The following is a 20,835-nucleotide window of genomic DNA, read 5'->3' on the forward strand; positions in this document are numbered from 1 at the left end:
TCCCTCTCTCTCTCTCTCTCTCTCTCCCTCTCTCTCTCTCCCTCTCCCTCTCCCTCTCCCTCTCCCTCTCCCTCTCCCTCTCCCTCTCTCTCTCTCCCTCTCTCTCTCTCTCTCTCTCCCTCTCTCTCTCTCCCTCTCCCTCTCCCTCTCTCTCGCACACACACGTTGGTTTTCATTTTTTATTGGAACTTTCCATAAATAGTTCATTTTTTAAACTAAGGTATACCTATGCCGTAACCCTAACCCTACCCATTACACAACATTTTCAGCATTTTTACATTTTCAAAAAGCATCATTCTTTATGATTGATTTATAAACTGTTTTCCTCATGGGGACCAACACAATGTCCCCACAATGTCAAACGACTGGTATTACTATCTTTGTGGGGAGATTTGGTCCCCACAACATAGGGTTAGCCAGGACCACACACACACACACACACCGCAGTGCCAAAAGCATGTGGGAATTCCAGGGATTTGTTGACCCTAATCCCATAACTAAACATAATATACTGATTGGCTTTATAACTGTCTCCTCTCCACCAGTAAGCTGGTGTGTGGTGGGCGTTCTGGCGCAATATGGCTGCCGTCGCATCATCCAAGTGGATGCTGCACATTGGTGGTGGTTGAGGAGATTCCCCCTTCTATGTAAAGCGCTTTGAGGTCTCAGATAAAGCGCTATATAAATGTAACAAATTATTATTATTATTATAACAATTACTTCAATATATCTTTCATTTTACATCCTCTGTGTCATCAATACTTAATGACAGCTTCGCTCTGTCCGCTTCTTCAGATAGAGGAGTTTTATAATTACTTACAGCATTTGCAGTCATTCATTGTTTATGTCACCATTTGAGTCTGTTTGTCACGTGTTCAGTGTTTGACTCATTCATTTCTGTTCTAGTGTCTTGTCAGTCTGTTAATTGGTTCAGTTCTCCTCCGTTCTCTCCCTGTTTGTCACTACACTCTAAAAAATGCAGGGTTGTTTCAACCCAAATTTGGGTCAAATATGGACAAACGGCTGCACCTCAATTCTGCTGCAACCAACTGTGACAGTTTAAGCGTATAGGTTCGAAATAAAGGAACTCATTGTCTTGTAGAACGTCATCCCTAAAATCTTATTTAAACCATTCAAAAGTTTAAGATCGGTAAGATTTTCTAATGTAAAAAAAAAGATATATTTTTTTTTATCTTACTGACCTCAAACTTTTGAACAGCAGTGTATTTCAGATGTCATACGCAGATATATATAATACCTGCAGATGTAGTTGAATCTGATGTGAGGGTAAAATCATGATATAAATTATTATAGTGGAGCGTAGGTGTATAACTCTACAGACATAAATACAGAAGACAAAAATGGAATAAAAAAAATCTTACGTAAGATAAGATATTTGGATTTGGGCCAGTTTACAACTACCTTCAAACTGCACACTGGCACCCACTCTGAACAAATTTGTGGCAATGATGTTTTTCTTTTTAAGAAAATATAAACCATGTTAATTTTACATTTGACATATTAAAGAAATTTCTATACACTACAATCTATACACTAAAACAGCATAAATTCCCCTATTAAAAAGGCCATGTACTTCTGAATAAATTCCCATCTCTACCAAAGTGCAATGTGACACTAAATAGTTAACATGGCAAAGATCTGACTTCACGAACCTCTGAAGGGTGCGAAATGGCGCTGAGAAACTCTGGAGATGCCAAGAGTGATAATGAGTTATATTTTAAGAGCATTACATTTGTCAAGTATATTCAACAGCACATGTTGTTGATGAACCATCAAGAGCTTTATCCTATTAATGGTCCATGGAAAAGAGCGTTATCCATCATTTTCACAAAGACTTCAGAACAGGAATGTACCATCATTTACTAGACCACACAAAACAGGAAGATACACAAGCTCACGAGTAATGGTGAACCCACACTCCGTAATTGGGTGCATCATAAGAAAACACAAGCTTTCAATCAAATTAGCAATGTAGATGAATATGGGGGCTGGGCAGGAACACATTTGAACTGCAATTATGTAAAATTCTCATCAGATGGGACAATCATACATCTTTTTCTCATCAGCTGAGCATAAGGAGCCCTAGGCACGAAAAACACACACGGAGATGAGAGCGGCAACCATTAACCGAGTTTATTTCATTGGGTAAATTCAAGATCCTTCTATATCTAATCCATCTCCTGCTCATGAAATGGCAATAATTATGTGCCGCATCAATTAAGTTTCATATAGTATATCTATGCTGTATCTATCAAAGCTTCAGCAACAGGCTTCGGATCAATAAGCGGATGATTATAAGCATTTTTTTTAAGCCTGCGAGGTAATACCCTGTAGCTAGGACTTCAGAAATGAAATAAATGCAATATATCTCCATTCATTACGGACAGATTCTAACTGTAATACCAGAATAAGACAGCAAAATAATACTATGCAGGTCAATATAGGGCTGACTAGGCTGGGTGATATATTGAATATTCATGATATATTCGCAATGATTTTCTTGCGATAGAAAAACATGGTCAATATCTTGTTTACCTCAGCCAGTATTCTAAAGAGCATGTCAGAGGACAAGGTTTCACGACCCTTCTTTGCATCACAAGTATGAAATTGTTTTATAGGGTCAAACTTCAGTGGAAAAAAGTGATTCATCTTTGTGAATCATTTCAAATAGTCTGTGAAATTAAATTATTCAAAACATATTAAAAAAATATATAATTAAACAAAATGTATATAACACTATATTGATACATGTACATTAAAAATATCATTACTGTACTGGGGGGGGGATGGGGCTTTTAACCATTAAGATTAAAAGTGTGTATATATAAAATGTATTGTACTCTATACTGAATATCAATACAAATATTTAAATGTATTTTCTTAGCAATATCACCAATCCCTATTACACTCTCAGGACACACAAAAAAAACAATATAAATGTTTGTTTATAAAAAAGGTGACTTGTATAATATGCTACAGGTGAATAACCCTCTCACAAGTCACGTCACGGTCACTTTCATAACCATTCCAGGATTCCACTGTGAATCTATGTGTTTTTTCTTTCACTTGATTATTCAAATGCACGTAGCTTTTATGAATTTCATGGGCTTGAAAGCAATCAAGTTTAAACAAAATCCCGAATGCTGAAATGAGTGCAATCACATAAGGCTATTGCTTTACAGTTTAGTAATCCAGCCTATTTTCTCCATTAATTTCAATAATTAAATAATTTGGGTTATAAATCACACTCTGTAAACATCAAACACCAAAGACCAATTTAGAGAACGCAATAAGAAGATTTGAAATCCCTAAAAGGCTGGTTTAAAATAATAAGCACAAACAGGGGGAAAACAGAAGCCAAATCCGTGGAGAAACAAAACACTTCTGCCCATTTGATTTAGCAGCCGTGACTCATATGAATTATTCTGCCTTGTTTACATAAAGATGTGTATGCATGTTACCTGTAACATTATATGCCAAGAATGTGGATCAGTAAGTTAAAAGTGAGTTAAAAGTAACTGATAAAAGAGAAAAAAGTGACCTTATGAGATTGTGGTACAGTATAATTGGAGTGTTGAGGCTCGGTAAACTCCACCACAAAACTGGATGGGACACTTTAGGCCTTTAATATTGTGATTCGCTTTTCCCCTCTATTCCTCCAACACTTCCTGTGGCGATGGCTGCCTCCCATGAAGCTATAATGTATGAGATTTGTCAGTGTCAATTTTACAGCTAATCTCTCTGGTCCACCTAGGCCCTCCCATTCCCCGCCCATTAATTCTGTAGCCTTGTACACCCGAAAGTAGATGGAACAGAGGTAGAGAAACTGCTACACTTTCTCTAGACAAGTTTGTAGCCAAAGTTTAGAGGAATTGTGTGGTTTGTGACACTGCAACCTCACAAAAACACTCCAACAGGTCAAATTAAAGGAATAGTCCACCCTAAAATGAAAATTCTGTCATCATTTCCTCACCCTTATGTTGTTCCAAAACTGTTATGACTTTTTTCCGTGGAACACAAAAGCAGATATTTTGAAGAATGTTGGTAACCACACCGTTTTTCATTGTACCATCGACATTCATTGTATTTTTTGTCCATATAATGTAAGTCAATGGGAACTGAAACTCTTTGGTTCCCAACATTCTTCAAAATATGTGCTTTTGTGTACCTCGGAAAAAAATCATACAGGTTTGGAACGACACGAGGGTGAGTAAATAATGACAGAATTTTCATTTTTGGGTGGACTATCCCTTTAAGAATACACAATAAAAATATCTGAAGGAAAAAATCATGTTGTAAAAATCTTTTAAGCAAAGATTTTTTACAACACTAGATTCCCAGAGTGGACACTAGGTGTGAATCTTGAACTTTTACCAGCCACCAAACAGATCTATAGATAAAAAGTTTATTTTGCAAATGGCAAAAAAAAAAGAGGGATCAATATCTCACCGTTGTAACATTCCTCTCATAAAGTCTGTGTTTGCTGAGAATGGAATTGGCTGGTTGTTTCAGCTGATATATTACACATCAGCAAATGCATTGTACAACCTGATAAAAAAAAAGCCAGGTCTATTGATCTGCAAGTTCTGTGAATGTAAAAGCTTAAAACACACAATTTTTCATTTCCTCCCACTTTTCACTCACAAGTGCAATTCAATATACACTTACAAAGCATTTACACACGCATACACATACAATACCACTGTGATAACTTGTGTCAGGGTGAACCAATTGACTGAGGTTATCCAGCAGGGAGTTACACTGCTACCTGTAATACTATGGACTTGCCCCAAAAGAACCACCTGACAAAAACAAGTTTCAGAGAAACTGAGCCTTATTCGTGCATTAAAATAAAGCTGTAGAATGGCTGATGATACAATGATTAAATTCATGCAATGATGAGTTTCAATATATTAATGTTCCGTTTTGATTTTAATCAGCGCACCATGCCGATCTAGACTATTCATGCAGCAAATATAAATTATTATCGCACATTGTTTCATTAAAAGTAAATAGAAGCCAAAATATGGTTGCAAAGAAACAATTCACAAAAATTAAAATGCTGTCATCATCTACTCAACCTCAAGGGTTGTGAAAGCCTCTTAAATTCAGTTCTAACATTAATGTATAACTATCTTATATCTAGAAAAGCAGCATTTGTCATTACAGACAGACGGACGGACGGACGGACGGACGGATGGATGGATGGATGGATAGAAACACAATGAATTACAGCGTGAAACGGATATAAAGCAAGATGCAAGCAAAAACAGACCACCATAGAAAGTGCATTTAAAGGTTATATGGAAAATTGGTGGATAAAAAGATTTCCAGAAAGTATATATCCTGACCCAAGGAGTTTATATGCAATTTATATTCTGTACCCACCAATAAATGAAAAATAACACCAGAGGCTGAAGCAAATATGCGCTTAGTGGCCACTGAACTGTACCTAATCCACATGTAAACAGCCCCAGTCAGTGGGAACCACTAACATTTACATGTTCAGCATTCAGCAACCGTACAAGCTTTTTATACCGCAGATAAATTAGCATTTCACTCTGAAAGGTCATTGCTCTTTTCACTCACTGTGCTGTTTTCCGTTATACAGAAAGACAAATATCAACCTGTCTATGAGATGTCTTAGACCTCTATACCCCGCACCCACCCACACAACAGCTGCATTTTACATCCGATGTATACCGCCTGAAAAATACACATTAGTTAGCACTCAACTCAGAAAAGCCATTTGCACAGGAGCGTATAGAAAGGCGTGATGGATGGTCAATGGTGCATGAAATTATAGTTGTCATTTCCCTGAAAGCTGACGATACAGTTAGAACAAAGACTCTATAAAGTTCAATAACAAATAAGTTACTGTAATTATAATCCACATTAGCATAGAGTGGCACTGTGGCAGAGTACATCGTAGCCTACTGCATATTTTAAGAGATGAGATTTTGTAACAAATTTAGGATTCCCAGGACAACCATAATGACAACTACTTAAGAACATGTTAGCAAAACAGACCAAAAGAGGCTTCCTGTGCCTTAATATATAATGAATGTGAAGTCTAGTATTGCTTAACTAGCAGTACTAGAGATAGCAAACTATAGGCTGCACTAGACCTCACAAACCCTAGGGATCAGCACTATTCCTCACATAGACAAAGACATTCTGCCAGCTGTCCAATTAAGAGAAAACAAGACTCCCTTGCACTCCCTTCTGCAAAATGTGTCTTTGTATGTGGAAAAACGGCAGTTAATGTATAGAGTTGTTCAAGAATATTTCAGTCTTAAATACCTATGGGCAAAATAATTAAGTATAAAACCCATTTCAAAAGTGAAAATTTAAAAAATGATAAGGGTGGCAATATTTAAAATACTCACAATATTTTCACAATGATAGTTTTACAAGTGATATTAAACATTTCTAATATTGAGATCATTTTATTGTATTTTCGGTTTGGCTTAAACCAAATATATATTCATGAATTATTCAAATGGCCTATTAAACGAATAGTTTAATATATTAATTTTTTTTATTCTATTTTAGACAAATAAATTGCTTTATTGTTATATAAATATTCTTCTCTGTGTTCCTTTAGTGAAAAATAGTCTCATTACGAAAACATGCCTTGGTTATTTTTTAAAGCAATTTATTTTAAAAGAATTTTACATTTTGCAATAAACATTTTAAATCATATTGGTTGAAATTATGTTAAGGGAGGGATCATATTTCTATGCCACCTCAGAGGAAATATACAAATAATGACATATATATACTGACCATTATCAAAAGTCAGTGAAATAAAATACACATATACTGACTGTATGTGTAAATACACATATACTGTAGGTACAAAAGCAAAAAAGTATCTTTATTTATCCATAAATGGTACATAATAGTACCTTAAGTGCACATATTAGTAACTTTTAGCTTGTGCACCTTAGGGTACTGCCCTGTGACAGCTTTGTACCTTTTTTTCTGAGAGTGTGTGTTTTAGCTTTATCGCACAGCTCCACTCTTAAGCGTTCACTTCATACAGTATGTTAACGGATTATGTGTAAAATAGAGATGTGTGGAAAATTGTGTCAGGTGGAGAAAAGCTGACCTGGCGTAACCCACTTCTCACTGATTTATGGTGGTGGCCTGCCCCGCAGACAGCGCTTTGCCCCGGGTGTCATCAATCTCTCCAGATTTCCGATAACAGCCATCAGCTACACCCTGATCCAACATCGGACCACCACACGCCTAAAAACAGCTAACCTAAAGCTAAAGAGTATAGGCTACCTAACAGTGAGTAAAGCTCAAACTTTGCAACAACTGGCTGTTACACCGCATGCATCTAAATGTAGTTAAAATGTACATGAATACTCATGCATTTACTTTTGTGAAAAAGGGGCCAAATGTTCTGTTAATCACTGAAAATCTTCTATAGATTATAGTGCAAAAGTCATATAGACTATTTTTGTGGTACCTTTATTGGAGCGTCATGGTCACAATGTTGTAATATGGAAAAGAACTACATGTTGATTCTTCAAATTTCTCCTTTTGTGTCCAACAGGGGAGAGGGGAATCTGAAATGACACCAGGGAGAGTAAATTTAAACAATTTTATAACAATTGAAAAAAAAATTTGTTTGAACTGTTCCTTTAAGCAAAATGGTACAGAAAAAGAACGCAGACGAGAGGCTGTGAAAGGGGTGAAAGTGAGAGGGGACGATTTCCCATTCAGAGCTTAACAGCATCACAGCCTGAACTGTGAACACACAGGAAACACATAACATTTATTCCATCACAGAGAACAAGAGAGAGAGAAGTGTTTCCAAGAACTGTGGTTTGTGTATCAAACAGAGTGATGGAGTAAACGAGTGGGGGTAATATGTGAAATGGTCAGAATACAGGAACATGAATGCTTTTATATCCTCTCCTGTATGTGTGTGTGTGTGTGTGTGTGTGTGTAGCTCCCCACCTGCCTAAATGATCTCCATGACTCACACAGGAGCAGATAATTGGCTCACAAAAATGTGCAGCAAACATTCATCATAATGGCAATGGCCTGCTGAAGCGAGCAGACACTCTTCTCTCGGTCTCTCTCCCCCGTCTTTCTCTCTAATATGCACTCTTTCTGTCTCTCTGACATGTGTGTAAGCCCTGCTCTTCATTGGCTTTCCTCCTATAGCACTTCATGTGGTCTTAAAGAAACAGTGCTCATCTGGCCCCTGCGGATTTTAGAATTAACCCCGATGAGACTCTGAACACTATGTGCTTAATTGGTATCAATAATTCACAGGATTCATTTAAGCACTGACAAATGAGCGTCTAGAATAGGGGTCAGCAATCTTTTTGAGATGAAGGGCCAATTTGAACAAGAAATATTACAGCTTTAAACCATTTAACTATAACCGGTTTGTGCAAAGTTAACTTATCCACTGACTGTTTCGTTTCCATGCAAATCATAACTAAAAGAAGAGGAAGACTGATAGGTATGCAAACTACAATCAATCAATAAATCTCTTTTGGTGGGACACATACTAAAAAAGTTGCATTGCGGTTGATTTTAGGAAGGCAGCTTCATATTTCAATGTATAAAAGAGCCATGTGAGAAAAATATGAAGTGATGATATAAACACATCAATGTATAAAAGAGCCATGTAAGAAAAATATTAAGTGATGATATAAACACATTTACATTTTTTTCATTTAGCAGACGCTCTTATGCAAAGCGACTTACAAATGAGAACAATAGAAGCAAATAAACTAGCAGTAGGACAACAGTATGTAAGTGCTATGACCCTTCGCAGTTCAATCTAACGTAGTTTTTTTTTAAACATTTTTTTTAGATAGAATAGAGGAGAAAGTGTTAGTATTACTTGATCAAGTGCTGCCGGAAAATATACGTCTTCAGCAATTTCTTAAAAATGGCTACGGACTCAGCAGCTCTGGTTGAGTTAGGCAGATCATTCCACCAGCAGGAAACAGACATGGTAAAGGTCCGAGAAAGAGATGTTGTGCCTCTTTGAGATGGCACCACAAGACGCATGATGTGTAAGAGATAAACACATCAAAGTATAAAAAGAGCCATGTGAGAAAAATATTAAGTGATGATATAAACACATCAATGTATAAAAAGAGCCATGTGAGAAAAATATTAAGTGATGATATAAACACATCAATGTATAAAAAGAGCCATGTGAGAAAAATATTAAGTGATGATATAAAAACATGTTTTTTTCCAAAATTATAGAACAGTCTTTTCATATTGCCACTGTGCTAAAAACAAAATAAATGGTTAAAATAGTAACATTGGGTTAATATAGAAGTAGCATCTTAAAATTTAGTTGATATAGGCTACAGTATATATTAAGATATCTAAAATATAAGGTAGCTACATAGGTTACGGTTGGGTAGATTTAGGGTTAGTACCTAGTTATTACCTAGTTATGGCAATTACTACAATAAGTACATGGGGAACCGGACTGCAAAATAAAGTGCAAAAATAGGCTTAATATTTTTGATACATTTGATTCAATTTATTTCTTAAAAAAATAAAAAAAATCTTACTGACCCCATACTGCCCAATGGCTTCTGTCCATCATGTCCTCCTAATCATCCCCATATATATATACTGATTGGCTTCATCACTCTGTCTCCTCTTCACCAGTAAGCTGGTGTGTGGTGGGCGTTCTAGCGCAATATGGCTGCCGTCGCATCATCCAGGTGGATGCTGCACATTGGTGGTGAGTGAGGAGATTCCCCCTTCTATGTAAAGCACTTTGAGTGTCAAGAAAAGCGCTATATAGATGTAATGAATTATTATTATTATTATTACACTTTTGAATGGTAGTGTCACTAGTGTGTATAAACTCTGTCTGTACAAATCTGTCTTGAAGGAGACACATGGATCTCCGCCATTTCAAGTAACTTACATCCTGCCTCTCATCTGTCCATGAGGATGCGTGTATTTCCGAAGCCTTGTCTAAGGTGCTTCAATCTAAACAGCTGTTGCAAGAGAGTTGGCTCTTCATTAAAACACCGTTTCCAATACCCCACCCCCCACAACAAACACACAGTTTTGCCCTTGTTCTTTCTTTCACTTCGATTGATGCATATTTCATGGAGAACTTCCGCGTGCTTCCTTTGAGTTGAGAAGACGGCTCCAAGCTGACAGGCTGCCTATTACCAAACATTACAATCTCCACTGTCCCCATCGCTCGGAACATCTCTCTGCTCCAGATCCACATGCATTAACTTGTTTTTGTGAAGGTAATGAAATAGCAATAAAATAGTAATGAAATGTCTCTGTGCGACAAACGAGATACTAGCGTTTTTCATTACATTAGCTTAAATAATTTGGCTACTGATTTAGTACTGACAAGATGAGGAGTTTTTAGGGGAAAAGCAAGCACGTCTTGGGGAAATGTTGTGTCTCTTCTGCTGACTGTTACCCACAGGCACACATGCTGGGATGCAGGAGGGTTGGAAATGAGAGAGCTCTCTGGGCATGCTCACCTTTTCCTTTCATGCAAGTGCCAATACCCAAAACCCCTGAAGGCTGGAAAGAGTAATGCATGGAATTAATGTGCTCTGTAATGGGCTACCTTTTGTAGTCTGAATACATTTTTCCTGATCATGCAAATAAAAGATTGTCGCATGATGCAGGCTGTATTGAAAGCAAAATCATTTTGAAACTGGAACTACATAAACATTAGCATGCAGTGTAAATGAGTAACACAAAATCAGAGGATTATTGTAAGTTTTGTACATGTTTGAGATGAAAACATTGTTAGTTAATCAATTTAGTTATCTAATGTTAACAAATGTAACTGTAAAGTGTTGCCAAAATTGCTTATTTATCCCCTCCCCTGACCCATACGCTAGCAAAACAAAATTGGCAGCAAACAGTATATCCATGCCACCAAATAGTTGCATGCATAGGTATAAACCCAGCCATCCAGATTGTTGATTTGACATAATGCTTCTGTAGCGAACAAGCCAATAACAGAGGGACATCATGTCTTGTCACTCAAATGAGCAGCAGAAAATAAGTCATGAGTCAGATACAATGAGTCACCTAAAGCAGGACACTACAGCATTTGACCAAAACAACTGCCCTTTTCCTTCCGCAGCACTTACTACAAACCACATGAAAGAGCCACTGAATACCAAACTCAGTTGCACTTTATTTTACTTTATTTTACATTATTTTACGTATGTGTACTTAAAGTACTGGGTAATATAAGGCAACTACATGTGTTAAGGTTAGGTTTAGGGGTTGGTTCAGAGTTAGTACCTAGTTATTACCCAATAGTTATTGCTAGTTATTGCAATATATGGATAACAGGACTGTAAAATAAACTGGTTCCATTGTTTAAAGGTACACTATGTGACTTTATGTTCAAAATTGATATAATTAGCGAGTACATCATGAATCCATCTTCCAAACAGTGTTTTTGTCTTACCCTCAATCACTATGGTACGCCTATAATAAGTGTTTATATTCAGACTATTTTGGACCGGGCGGGATGACAACCGCTGTGGAGTAGCCCATGCACCTGCATGACTCGTACATATAATAACATAATTACATAAACAGAGAGAAGAAGCTCCGGCTACAATGTTCTTAAGACACATGCAGTTTGATTTATTAACTGCTAGAGAGCCAAAAGTCACATAGTGTACTTTTAATAAAACACATTTCTGTAGCACTGAGCCTTGCATAAAATATAATAATTTATCACCGTGATTTGTGTCAGTGAAACCAGGTTAAAATGATACCACCCACCTCAATTCTCCATTGTCTAACTTCAGGACAGCCGATAGTATCTTACTTCTAATCTAACTCAGATCTAATTTGATCTAATCAAGATCCCTTAATGTGCAAAACGATTAATTTCCTTACACTAATAAAATAAACATTATCATCACTTAATAATTGCCCCTCGTGTTGGCATTCAACTCGGAAAACAAGATAATCATGATTAACAAAATAATCAAGGTCTTAATTATTACCCATGCTCAAGAAACAATAACATTGTAAAACATCACAAAGCACAGCTTTTTTTCCGGCTATACCAAACCAACTCACGAACTGCACTGGTTAATACAACATAACTACTACAGAGCTGCATAAGTCATAGCCTGAAATCAGATATTTGTGGATGATTTAACCTATCCTCTCTCTTGCCTTTCAGCTAACATGCGTTAAACTTATTTTCTGTGCTTATCTCAAAGATACAAATGTTCTTTTAATACCCAACTTATCATTAAAATCCACTGGTGTTAACTCTCTAACCAGAGTTACCTGTTTTCAAGGACAGCAACTAACCAGGGAAGAGTTGAACTGTTCAAAGTCTTGCTTATATTGCGACAAAGTTCACATTAGTGGCTCAGTAGCAGCTAGCTAATTTGCAGTTAACCTTATGCCTAATTTGCCAGGAACATTTGTTCCTACAACAAGACCTAGTTTGTAGGTCATACGCTCTAAGAATAGTAACATAGTCGCAGATGATGTTTACATTTAGTTATCCAATAAGCAGCCTTCAAATCTGCAAACAAAAGTACTGTTGCAAAGTCTGTTTAAATATTGATGCAGTTAAATGTGTAAATAATAAATATTCACGAGCTGTATCTAAAATGAATCAGGGGCAGTAAATAAATACTAAACAAACTGGAAAAACTGACATATTTTTAATTTTTAATTCAGATGAAAAGGTGCACTGTTTAGATAGATTGGTATCATCACCACAGAAGTCAGTTCTTCATTCATAGTTGTATCTCATTAAATGTAAACCATAGTAAACTGATTATATGTAGGCCTGTCATGATCATGAATTTTGTGCTAACGATTAATTGTCATACAAATAATTGTGATTGTTTTATTCATGTCACATAGTGTAATACATAACGTTTTTACTTGGAATTATATAGGCCTATAATATATATATATATATATATAATATATAATAATAATAAAATAGGCCCATATGAGAAACTTCAATGCTGTGAAAATTAATAACATATAATATAATATGATTTAATATAATATAATATATCATATCATATCATATAATAATATACAGTCTGACTAAACACATAATTCTTAATTCCTTAAGAAAGACTTATTTTAGTAGTTTATAACAGTGTTTTTTATTTATTTATATTCTTTATTCTTAACTCCCTGGTCGATTGTGATTTTCTCGCTAATATATCCCATTTCTTTAAGAACTTAAATTTTAAATTGGGATTAACTCAAATAACTGTGATTGGACAGAATAACTATGATCAAATATGATTAATCAGTTTAATAAAGTTTAATGGTGTAACCACAACCACAACAAGGCTAAGCTGTAACTGCCAGTTAATGAATCTTATTAGCCAGAATTTCAATTTGCAAATCAAACAGAGAAAGCAGGTTACTTGGATTAAATATGACTTTGTCTTAAAAAGCAGAGACAGATTGTGAAGCCAAAGCACCTCTATCACTAACAAATCAGGCTTTGGCTTCAAGTTTCACAACAAAGCCTGTTTTGTGTGGTTCAACGACGTCATCATTGCCCACAAAATATCACTTGCTAAGTCTAACAGATGGCCCAGATTCCTCCCACTTTCCTCCTCTTATGACTATACAGTGACTCTGCCTCTTCCTCACCCTCTCTCAGCCTGCATTCATCAAAACCACTGAGCCAAAACCCTGCTTCTTCCTCCCCATGCGAGGGAAATTAAATTCACCTGTCCTGAGAGTAATTTCACCTTTCACAGAGTGGAAGACAGACACAATTAGCGCCTGCACATGCATCACATCAGTAGTCTTTCAGTTCAACTGAACATGGTGCACCCAAGCAACACTGTAGCTGCCAGCAGAGACAGTTGCATAATTTAAGTTCCATAAAAGAATAGTTTTAATTTAATAAGTAACCACGTTTAAATACATCATAATATATTTATATTTATCTGCATTTCTTTTACTTTGAAATATGTGTACACGCTGACTTGTTTATGTAGGCTTATATAGCGGAACTATTGTTCTGAGGTTTGGTTGGTTCAGACGTTTATTGATGTTACACCAGCATCGGAGAATGTAGCCTGCCGAGCTAACTGCGGCTCGTAAAGTTTGATATTGGTAATATCATTACATTTGTAAGTTCACTGAGAGACACACGGAAGAGAAGTTGCCTTTGTTACCTGTTTTACACTCCCTGGAGTTAACGCGGCCAATGAGGTATGCATAGTTCTTTTCATGTGTGATTATCAATGTAAAGCATAACTGTGTGACAGTTTATTAACAGTCAATCTAACGTTGTGTTTATTTATTAATGTGCTATTCTCTGTGAGAATATTCTTATTTCTGTAACTTATGTGAGTTTGTTTTTATTTAGTTCTCACGGCATGTTTGATGGCATCGAGGATGTTTTGACTAATAAATGCCCGTAAAGAAGAACGCCTTGTGTTCGTGTCTGTTGACTGGAGGGAGCTATAGTGAGAACTCAGCCTGCTCGACACGAGGTGGAGACGTGGGGGAGATGATGATCCGCGCCTGCCGTCCGTCGACGGAGCTGAACCCACGTTTACATTGAATGTGAGCGTCAAAAGATAAGACTGTGCATACAACGTTAACATATTAAGAGGCAATCAGAACCCGGGAGCATTGCATGGTTAAACCTACAAGAAGTCGAATATTTAAAACAAGTTAAATATTAAGAAGTGGAATAACCTTCAACTGCTAAAGGGGCTCTATAAGTGCTAAAAGTTAAATGTTAATTTGTGATGTGCATGTTTACATGTGGAAGTGATTGCTCAACTCACCAAGTTATTTACTGCTAAGCTATTTGAAGGGTAAATAATTATTTAAAGGGCCTGCTAAGCTATTTGAAAGGTAAATAATTATTTAAAGGGCCCATCATAATATTTAATTTATTTTATTTTATTATTTTGGTGTTAAGAGAAGTGTTTATTCTGTTTTAAGTGAAAATAAGTTAATTTGCATTGTGGAAAGTGTTTCTAGCACTGTAAAAACATACTTGGTTAAATCTAAAGGTAAAGTTAAGGTACATAATTACAATCTAAACAAAAGCTTACTGTAACATTAAGCTAGGTTTGTCACTTACTTTATTTAGCTACTTTATTTAGCTACTAAGTTTTAGCTACTAAACAAAAGGTGTTAAGGTGCCAATTAAAAAAAAAGATAAAAATGTCTGAGCACGAGTATGAGACAAATGAAAAGGGCTTAGATGCTAACAATGAAGCCACAGGTTTACAGCAGCAGTTTAAAGACCTTGATATAGATGCAAACCTATCAAAAGAGACTGAGGTAGCTGTAGAGACCCAAGCTGCTGTAGAAGAAAGTCTAAGAAGAAGCCAAAGAACCCGAGAGCTTACTGAAAAGGGTCAAGAACTGTATGACAGCCAAACTAAAAAGCTTCAACATCGCTTTACTACCTCTTATGACAAATGGAAAGTTCTTGCTAAAGAGACTAGGAAAGCAATCGATGGAACATCCTCCACTGAAATCCTGCAAACCTACATAACCAAGATCAGTAACGCTTCAACAAGTGTAAAACAAGCTTATCAAGATTTACGCCAACACACTACTCCGGATGGCAAGACGCGCCGCCGAGTAGACACGTGTGATGCTGTCTCAGGAAAGCTATTGGAACATGCAGAGGATTCTCTTGAATTAAGAGAAAAGATACCAGACACTCACAAAGAACGAGCATACTGGACTGAGACTGGCTCAGTGCTTACACGTGCAACCTCCAAAAGGTCTAGTATATGTGCGCGAAGTTCAAAGTTTGCAAGCACCAGTTCAAAGCGATCAAGCCAGACCAGTTCAAAGCGATCAAGCCAGACCTCTTCAAAGAAACTGGAAGCTGCAGCAGAGCTAGCTGCCACTCAAGCCACATTAAAGGTATTAGAGGACATGGAACTTAAGGAACAAGAGCTTGGGAACCTCGAAGTTGAGAACAGAAAGAGGCTTGCACTACAAGAAGAAGAAAATGCTGCAAGAAAAAATGTATTAGAGGAGAAGCGCAGGCAGTTAGAGCGCTTAGAGACAGTTAAAAAAATGAATGCTGCAAAAGCACGTCTACAGGTCTACGAACAGGAAGTGGGTTCGGACGAAGAGATATCAGAGTTGCTCCATAGCAGTACGCATGTGAAAACCGAAGCTAAAACTACCCAAAGAAGTCTTTCTGTGCATCATGTGACAACACCACAAAACGCCACACATGTACAACCTGCTATGGTGAGACAGACTGTGGAAAGTGCGCAACCTGCTGCCATTGCTCATCAAGAAGATAGCACCACAGCACTTGCCAAAGCAATAACAGAGTCGATCAGCGCAAGCCATCTCCCAATACCAGAGCCTTCTGTTTTCAATGGAGATCCACTAAGGTACAAAGACTGGAAAACGTCCTTTGAGACATTGATCGGTAGAAAGAATATTCCAGTGAATGAGAAGGTCTACTACCTCCGCAAGTATGTTGGAGGACCTGCAAAGAAAGCTATTGAAGGTTACTTCCTGCTAGGCACAGATGCAGCCTACTATTCAGCATTGGACATCATGGAAGAAAGGTATGGAAGCCCCTTTGTGATTGCCAAGGCCTTCAGGGATAAGATAACTTCATGGCCAAAAATAGGACCCAAAGACAGCATTGAACTAAGAGAATTCTCAGATTTTCTACGAAGCTGTGAAGCAGCAATGTTGCAGATCAAGAGTCTTGCTGTCCTAAATGACTGCGGTGAAAACCAAAGAATGCTCAACAAGCTTCCTGATTGGCTAATAGCCAGATGGAACAGAAAGGTCCTGACGGTTGAAGAATCAACACATGATTTTCCAAGCTTTAGCGAATTTGTTCAGTTTGTTGCAAGAGAAGCCAAGATAGCATGCAACCCTGTGACATCTCTTCATGCTTTGAAGTCTGGTGATAGTGAAAAGGTTAAGACACCAAAGCCTCGAAATGTTGGTGCAAAGGTGCTGGCAAGCAGCTCAGAAGAAAACCCAGACCCAAAAACATGTGTCTTTTGTGAGAAGTTGTACCATGGCATTCAAACATGTCGAAAGTTCAAAGAAAAGTCAATTTCAGAAAAAGTCAAGTTTGTGCAAACTAAAGGACTGTGTTTTGGATGCTTGAAGTCAGGGCACCGTTCTAAGAACTGTGAATGGAGGAGTGTCTGCGACACATGTAAAAGGAAGCACCCAACCTGTCTGCATGAAGACCGGGTCAGGGATGACGGAAAGAAGGATCACAGAGATGACGAGAGAAAGGAGAGTTGGAACCAAGCCAAAGAGAAGGAGAGGTCAAAGGAAAGGACAGATTCTAAGCAGTCAAAGGAAGCTTATAAGGAAGCCACCTCTAACCGTGTGGTGCAAAACATGAATGGAACATACACGTCCACCGTTATTCCAGTGTGGTTGTCAACAACATGTAGCCCAGAGCATGAAGTTCTCGTATATGCTTTACTGGATAACCAAAGTGACACCACCTTTATCCTAAAAGAAAAGGCAGATGCTCTGGACACACAGAAGGAACCAGTGCAACTAAAACTTTCAACATTGTCATCGAGAAGTACAGTCATTCCAAGTCAGAAGGTAACTGGGTTGCAGATCAGAGGGTTTTATTCAGCGAAGAAAATCACTCTTCCGGTAACCTATTCAAGAGACTTCATTCCTGTCAATGTAAGTCACATTCCCACACCCAAGACAGCAAGAGCATGGCCTCATCTAGAGCATCTTGCAGAAGAGATTGCTCCTTTAATTGACTGTGACGTTGGTCTGCTCATAGGTTACAATTGTTCTCAAGCCTTGTTACCCAGAGAAGTTGTGTCAGGCAGAGACGAGGAGCCTTTTGCTCAAAAAACAGACCTCGGCTGGAGTATTGTTGGCCCTGGTAGTTCCTGTGTCGACTACGGAGATGCAATTGGAAGCAGCCACAGGACTATTGTCAGACAAGTAATGCCATGCCTTCAGTCGTCTGCCAATTTGACAAATGAAGTCCGATACATATGTCGAACACAAGTCAAGGAGTTAGTCACTCCGCAAAATGTTATGAAGATATTGGAGTCAGACTTTAATGAAAGAAGCGTGGAGGATGCTCACTTCTCACAAGAAGATCTTCGCTTCATTTCAATAATGGAGGAAGGAATCAAGATCAAGTCTGACGGTCACTGTGAAATGCCTTTGCCATTTAAAGAAGACAGGCCGAGTCTGCCAGACAACAGGAAATGTGCTGTTCATCGCCTTACGTGTTTGAGAAAGAGATTTGAGAAAGACAAACAGTACCACAAGGACTACTTAATCTTCATGAACGAAACAATGACGCGTGGAGATGCTGAGAAAGTTCCTGAAGAAGAAATCAACAAGAGCCCTGCTTGGTACATCCCTCATCACGGGGTGTATCACCCACAAAAACCAGGCAAGATACGCGTTGTGTTTGACTGCTCAGCAAAGTTTCAAGGCGTGTCATTGAACGATCATCTGCTTACTGGGCCAGAGCTGACCAATACGTTGGTAGGTGTTCTCTGTCGTTTCCGTAAGGGTCCAGTAGCAATAATGTGCGACATAGAGCGCATGTTTCATCAATTTCACGTAAGAGCAGAAGACCAAGACTATCTAAGGTTTCTCTGGTGGGAGAATGGGGACTACCACTTCGAACCATCCGTCTTTCGGATGAAAGTGCACTTGTTTGGTGCAGCCTCGTCACCTGGCTGTGCAAACTACGGCCTCAAACACATTGCTGCACAAGGGCAAGGTCGTTTCAGTGAAGCATCCATCCGCTTCATTGAACGAAACTTTTATGTGGATGATGGACTGACCAGTGTGTCAACAGAAGAAGCAGCGAAGCAGCTAGTCAGTGAAGCAAGACAGCTTTGTAGCAATGGCAAGCTACGCATCCATAAATTTGTTTCTAACAGCCAGGAGGTGCTAGAATCAATTCCCAAAGAAGAGTGTGCTCAAACAGCCATACATCAAGACCTAGCCTTGGGAGAGTACCAAATGGAGAGAGCCCTAGGGGTTAACTGGTGCATTACCTCAGATCAGTTCAGATTCAGAATAGTGGTGAGTGAACAACCGTTCTCTAGAAGAGGAGTGTTATCGACCGTTGCCTCTGTCTATGACCCTCTTGGCTTTGTAGCACCGTTCGTTCTAGTCGGAAAGCAGATGCTTCAACAAATGTGCCGGGACAAAGTCGGATGGGATGAACCACTGTCAGATGATCTTCGACCACAATGGGAATCCTGGCTCTTGGACCTACAGAATCTAGGTGATCTCAAGATAGACAGATGTTACCTTCCAGCAAGTTTTCCAGAAGACCGGAAATATGAGCTCCATCACTTCTCTGATGCTAGCATCACAGGATATGGAGAGTGCAGCTACCTGAGAGTGATCGGGACATCAGGACAAACTCACTGTGCTTTGGTGATGGGCAAAGCCAGAGTGGCTCCTACGAAAGTCACAACTGTTCCAAGACTTGAGCTTTCAGCAGCTGTTGTTGCTGTGCGTACAAGTGATCTGCTCAGAAAGGAGTTGGATATAGCAGAGGTCCAGGAATTCTTCTGGACTGACTCCAAGGTCGTCCTTGGATACGTCAACAATGATGCAAGACGATTCCATGTTTTTGTGGCAAACCGCATTCAGCGCATCAAGGACAGTACCAAACCAAGTCAATGGAGATACGTGTCATCGGAAGAAAATCCAGCTGACCATGCGTCAAGAGGCCTTAAGGCAAAAGAGCTCATAGTTTCTAACTGGTTTAACGGTCCAGATTTTCTTTGGTGTGAAGAGCTTCCCAGTGGAGATAGTAAGGTGGGAGACATTGCAGTTGAAGACCCAGAAGTTCGTAAGGTCTTTGTGCATAAGACATCGACAACAGAAGATTCACTGCTCAAACGCTTTCTCAAGTTCTCCAGCTGGACGAGGTTGGTCAAAGCCATTGCTAGACTTAAGCGATGTGTCAAAGAGTTCAAAGGGTTGACATCAAGAACCAACGAAGCCAGCAGCTTGGAAGAGAGAGAAGATGCAGAACTTACCATCATAAGCATCGTCCAGAGGAATAACTTCTCTGTGGAGATTCAAAGTCTTCAGTGCAAGGAGGAAATAACCAAAGGCAACCTGCAAAGGCTAAATCCTTTTGTGGATGGACAAGGCATCCTCAGGGTGGGAGGTCGATTAGAGCATGCTGCACTGCACCCTCACATCAGGCACCCGGCAGTCTTACCAAAGACCAGTCACATAACAAAGTTACTGGTTGCACACTACCATCAGCGAGTGCAACACCAAGGACGTGGCATTACAATGAATGAGCTAAGGGCTAACGGGATCTGGATAATTGGATGCAGTCATGCGGTGTCGTCCTACATCTACAAGTGTGTCAAGTGTCGAAAGTTCAGAAGGTGTACAGAGGAACAAAGAATGGCAGACTTACCTCGTGAACGTATGGAGACAACGCCCCCCTTTACATATTGTGGGATGGATTGTTTCGGGCCATTCTACGTTAAAGATGGAAGGAGGGAAGTGAAGCGTTATGGCCTGCTATTCACTTGTCTGTGTTCTCGTGCTGTGCACCTAGAAGTGCTTGATGATATGACGACCGATGCTTTTATCAATGCTCTTCGTGCTCTCATTGCTCTGCGTGGTAATGTTCGACAACTTCGTTCTGACCAGGGCACCAACTTTGTTGGCGCAAGACGTGAGTTCCTGGAAGCGGTTAAAGAGATGGATCAGGAATGCCTTAAGAAATTGGGCTGTGAGTTTGTCATGAATCCTCCATCTGCGAGCCACATGGGCGGAGCCTGGGAAAGGCAGATCAGGACA

At 38.7% G+C, this 20,835-nt stretch overlaps 1 protein-coding gene across 2 annotated transcripts in view; it reads right to left on the reverse strand.

The window, feature by feature from the left end:
* Positions 1-20,835, reverse strand: part of mgat4c (mgat4 family member C) — a 110,811-nt gene that overhangs the window by 84,816 nt on the left and 5,160 nt on the right. The window contains exon 2 of one of the 2 annotated variants that reach the window (XM_079621078.1): positions 7,502-7,601. The exons of the other annotated variant lie outside the window; for it this stretch is intronic. The gene's annotated coding sequence lies outside the window, so the exon portion shown is untranslated. The remainder of the gene's footprint in view (positions 1-7,501; positions 7,602-20,835) is intronic. 2 annotated transcript variants of the gene reach the window in all.

This window comes from Phoxinus phoxinus (assembly GCF_949152265.1).
Source record: "Phoxinus phoxinus genome assembly, chromosome: 8".
In the NCBI taxonomy this organism is placed as follows: domain Eukaryota; kingdom Metazoa; phylum Chordata; class Actinopteri; order Cypriniformes; family Leuciscidae; genus Phoxinus; species Phoxinus phoxinus.